Genomic DNA, 5,226 nt, shown 5'->3' with positions numbered 1-5,226 from the left:
GTGGGTTAGTAGCTGTTGCAGTTGGGGGCAGAATCTTCTACAAACCGAACTTGGAGAGCCCCAGACTTCGTGGCCTGTCATCATAGTAGCTAACATTTATAGAGTGCTTAGCCATGCCAAACACTGCGTAGGGCTTCACTTCGTCATTTCATTGTTCCAACAGCTTTTTGAAGTGGCACGGAAAATCCCAGGTTTAAAATCGGAAAATCTGAGTCTGAAAGAGGTTACATGCCTTGCTGAAAGTTCCAGGCACAGCACGTTAGAAGCAGAACTGGGTTTTGAACCTGATGGTGTCACTCCAGAATTCTTTCTCATCAGATCTGAGTCAGTGTTGTTCAAACTAGTCCCTGCGTTATATATTGCCTTCACTACTTTTGTCTAATTGCACTTTTGTTTACTTAATATTTTTCTTTAGATATATATTTTTAACTTATTTTAGAAGGAAACGTGTGCAACTAAACAAAAATAACCCAATTTAAAAATGGGCAAAGGCCAGGGGCCCCTGGGTGGCTCAGTCGGTTGAGCATCCGACTTCCACTCAGGTCATGATCTCTCAGTTTGTGAGTTCGAGCTCCGTGTGGGGCTCTGTGCTGAGAGCCTGGAGCCTGCTTCAGATTCTGTGTCTCCCTCTCTCTCTGCCCCTTCCCTGCTCATACTCTGTCTCTCTCTGTCTCTCAAAACGGGCTCTGTGCTGAGAGCCTGGAGCCTGCTTCAGATTCTGTGTCTCCCTCTCTCTCTGCCCCTTCCCTGCTCATACTCTGTCTCTCTCTGTCTCTCAAAAATGAATAAAAGTTTTTAAAAAATTAAAAAAAATAAAAATGGACAAAGGCTTCAATATTTCTCCAAATAAATACACATGTGGCCAATAGTCACATGAAATGATGCTCAACATCATGAAGAAAATGCAAATTAAAGCCAAAGTGAAATACCTATTTTAGTGGCTAAATTTTTTAAACAATGGACAGTTGCAAGTTCCAGTAAGTATGTAGAATAATGGAGCATGTGTTGGTGGTGGCAGCGCAAGATGATACAGCCACTTTGTAAAACAGTTTAGCTTTTCCTCAAAAAATTAAGCAGAATTGGGGCGCCTGGGTGGCTCGGTTAAGCGTCTGACTTCGGCTCAGGTCATGATCTTGCGCTTTGTGAGTTCTAGCCCCGCATTGGGCGCTGTGCTGACAGCTCGGAGCCTGGAGCCTGCATTGGATTCTGTGTCTCCTCTCTCTGCCCCTCCCCCACTTGTGCTCTGTCTCTATCAAAAATAAGTAAATGTAAAAAAAAAAATTTTTTTTTAATTAAACAGAATTGGGGTGCCTCTGTGGCCCAATTGGTTAAGCATCTGACTCTTGGTTTTCAGTTCAGGTCACACTTTTTGGGTTCAAGCCCCATGTCAAGCTCTGCACTGACAGTGCAGAGCCTGCTTGGGATTCTCTCTCTCCCTCACTCCTGCTCCTTCCATGCTCCCCACACCCCGCGCCCAATAAATAAATAAACTTAAAAAAAAGTTAAACAGAATTACCACATGACTCAGCAATTATACTCCTAGATGTATACCCAAGAAAACTGAAAAACAGATGTTCAAACAAAAACTAGTACATTATGTGGCTAAAACATTGTTTGTAATAGCCCCAAAGTGGAAACAAGTCAAATGTTTGTCCATCAGCTGATGAACAGGTAAAGAAACATGGTTTAAATATCCATACATGGGGCGCCTGGGTGGCGCAGTCGGTTAAGCGTCCGACTTCAGCCAGGTCACGATCTCGCGGTCCGGGAGTTCGAGCCCCGCGTCAGGCTCTGGGCTGATGGCTCAGAGCCTGGAGCCTGTTTCCGATTCTGTGTCTCCCTGTCTCTCTGCCCCTCCCCCGTTCATGCTCTGTCTCTCTCTGTCCCAAAAATAAATAAAAACGTTGGAAAAAAAAATTTAAATATCCATACAGTAAAATATTATTCAGTCATAAAGAGAAATGAAGTACTGTACTGATTCATGCTACAAAATGGATAAACCTTGACATTATGCTAAGTGTGAAAAGACTAAGATTCTCTTAGTATGAAATGTCCAGACTAAGCAAATATATAGACACAGAAAGATGAGTGGTAGTTTAGGGCTGGAAAGAGTGAGGATATTGGGGGTGGTAGCTAAAGGGTATGAGGTTTTTCGGGGGGGGGGGTGATGAGAATGTTCTGAAATTGGATAGTAATGATGGTTGTACAGCATTGTGAATATACTAAGAAACTGTACAGTTTAAAATATTTAAAATAGTGAATTTTATGTTATGTGAATTTTATCTCAAAGGAAACTTTGGTCTCATGGGAAACTCATTTGGAGTTTCCTCCAATGCAAAATGATACTTCTTTCTTAAGAGTTATTGCAGGATTTAAATGAGATTAACATGTTACCAGTCTCCTAATTGAAGTAGACAATGCCCCTAAAAATAGTACAATGAAAACAAGGTTATTAAAATTCTGGCCAGATACTGTTCGCTGCAAAAGGCTCTGAGTAGACTCTAAATATGAGGCCGTTCTCTATTCTCTAAAAGGATAATTTATCAAGTATCAGAGATAAACTAGCACTAAATGAGGCTTTCTTGACATGAGAAGGATTAAAATATTGAAAAGAAAAGATTATTTTACCTGATTCAGTGTTATTTAATGCATACCTTTATACTATGTAAAATCATTTATAAACAGATTTCACACTTAGGGAAGCATTGCTCTAAGGCATATTATTTGCCTGTGGAATCATGTTAGGTGTCATTTAAGTGACAGCATTTATTGAGCAGCTATTACGTGTCCAGAATTCTTTTAGGCACTAGGGATACAGCAGTGAAAAATTCTTCTAGAGCTTATATTCTAATGGAAAATACAGACAATACAGGAAACGCATAACATTCCTGACATGATGAGAATAATGGAGAAAAATTAAGCAAGTTTGGGGAATGGAGAGTGCTGGAGAGATGGAGGGGAATGCTTACTTTATATATCAGGTGGTTAGGAAAAGCTTCTTTGATAAGGTAACAAAGTAGAGCCTGAAGGAAATGAGAGAGTAAGCTACTTGAATATCTGGGAGAAGAGCATTTCAAGCAGAGGTCAAGAGGATGTTCAAAAGGGTCTGGGAAGATCTAGGAGATCAGTGCGGCTGGGGAGGAGTGGATGAAAGGGACAGAAATAGAGGATTAGGTGGGGTGGATACAACATATAGGCCACTGTTTTACGAATTATCAAGCATTCAAAAAGGATCACTCTGGCTGCTGCATGGACAAGGATGGAAACAGTTACCAGACTATTTCAGTGGTCCAAGTGGAAAATAATAATAATGGCTCAAATTAGAGTATTAGTGGCTGTGGTGAGAATTGTCAAATTCTGTTGTATTTTGAAGGATGACCTATCATTGCTGGTGGATTGGATGTGGTTTTGAAAAGAAGGTAAAGGGTAAGCGTCAGACCTGGTCAATTTGCTGGTCTAAAGTGCCCTACTCTTGGGGGATGCCTGCTGAAGAACTGCTGAAACGCTGTGAAGGAAGTAAACATGGACAACTTTGCTCTTTAAAGTTCTGATTCTGATTTATTGCAAAGAATTTTAGCTTATATCAGAAAAACCCTGATATCTACTGTAAAAGTATTGACTAAAGTGGATCCTTGCTCCAAGATGCCAGTTTGGATAAGTGGCGTATATGAGTGGGAATAGAAGCCTCTAATTTCTTTCTAACTGGCCGTAGTGTTATGTTAAACTGAAGTGACCTCTATGTTATTAAGCACATGATTAAATTTGGTAATTCCCATTCAGATATAGTGACACAAATTAAGAATTCGGCAATAGTTGTTCCCATGAACTCTGATATGTTTCACCCTAATAGCTGTCTATTCTTGCCTATTTTTAAGGCTAAGACAGAGTCACAGTTAGAAAGTCAAATAGTACAGCTACTCCCCAGCCCAGCCCAGCCCCTTCCTTTGCTCTTTTACAGAAGCAAGAACTATTAACTATTTCTTCCTTCAGTTCGCATGGTGACTTCCTCCATGTCTCTAAATAACCTGCTTATAGTGCTGTTTCTTATGTTTTCAGTTTGGGGCATTGTCTACAGACTGTGTTACAATACTTGAGGTAGCCTATTAATATCCTATTTTGCCTTTCTTCCTCTTCCCATTAAAGTTACAACCCAGGGGTGCTTGGGTGGCTCAGTTGGTTAAGCATATGACTCTGATTTCACTCAGGTCATGATCTCATGGTTTGAGTTTCAGCCCCATGTCTGACTCTGCGTTGACAGCGCAGAGCCTGCTTAGCATTCTCTCTCTCCCTTTCTCTATCTCGACCTCTCCCCGACTCACTCTGTCTCTCAAAATTAAATAAATAAACGTAAAAAAAATGATACAACCCATATATGGGGTGCATGTCTAGCTCAGTCAGAAGAGTATGTGATGCTTGATCTTGGTGTCATGAGTTCAAACCCCATGTTGAGGGTAGAGATTTTTATTTTTATTTTATTTATTTTATTTTATTTTATTTATTTTATTTTTAAAAATATGTATTTATTTTGAGAGAGAGAGAGAGAGAGAGTGCACAAGCAGGGGAAGGGCAGGGAGAGACGGAGAGAGAGAGCCCTATCTGGGACTTGATTTCACAAACCATAAGCTTGTGACCTGAGCCAAAATCAAGAGTCAGATGCTTAACTGACTGAGCCACCCAGGCACCCCAAATGTAGAGATTATTTAAAAATTTTTTAAACATTTATTTATTTTTGAGAGACAGAGTACAAGTGGGGGAGGAGCAGAGAGAGAAGGAGACACAGGATCCAAGGCAGGCTTCAGGTTCTGAGCTGTCAGCATAGAGCCCGAGACGGGTCTCAAACCCACGAACAGCGAGATCATGACCTGAGCTGAAGTTGGATGCTTAACCAACTGAGCCATTCAGGCGCCCCAAAGATTATTTTAAATAGATAAAGTTACAATCTGATATAGTTTGTTCCCGGGTGTTAAATTTACAAAGTAAATTTAAGTGATATATTAAACATCTTTTTGTTCTGTCAACTATAGACAGCATCTCTTGATCCCTCATACTGTATGACAAGGGTTTTGTCAGCACTCCTGGCCTTTCCTCTACCTATTCTTCCTTCTTTGTACCTTCCATTTGGAATTCCATTTGGCAGGTTGGATCCCTGTGGGGATATAATTGAAAGATGCAGTTCCCTACACCTACTTCTCGCTCAATAAACTACTGAAATGCCATCTTCCCCGA

The 5,226-nt window shown here is 40.6% G+C and overlaps 1 long non-coding RNA gene across 4 annotated transcripts in view; it reads left to right on the top strand.

Annotated features, from left to right (window-relative positions):
- LOC102899285 overlaps positions 1–5,226 on the top strand; it is a 70,153-nt gene that overhangs the window by 138 nt on the left and 64,789 nt on the right. The window lies entirely within an intron of this gene.

The sequence above is a fragment of the Felis catus genome, chromosome A2, assembly GCF_018350175.1.
Source record: "Felis catus isolate Fca126 chromosome A2, F.catus_Fca126_mat1.0, whole genome shotgun sequence".
In the NCBI taxonomy this organism is placed as follows: domain Eukaryota; kingdom Metazoa; phylum Chordata; class Mammalia; order Carnivora; family Felidae; genus Felis; species Felis catus.
The sequence above is the reverse complement of the archived record's forward strand: the minus strand, read 5'-3'. Positions and strand labels throughout refer to the sequence as shown.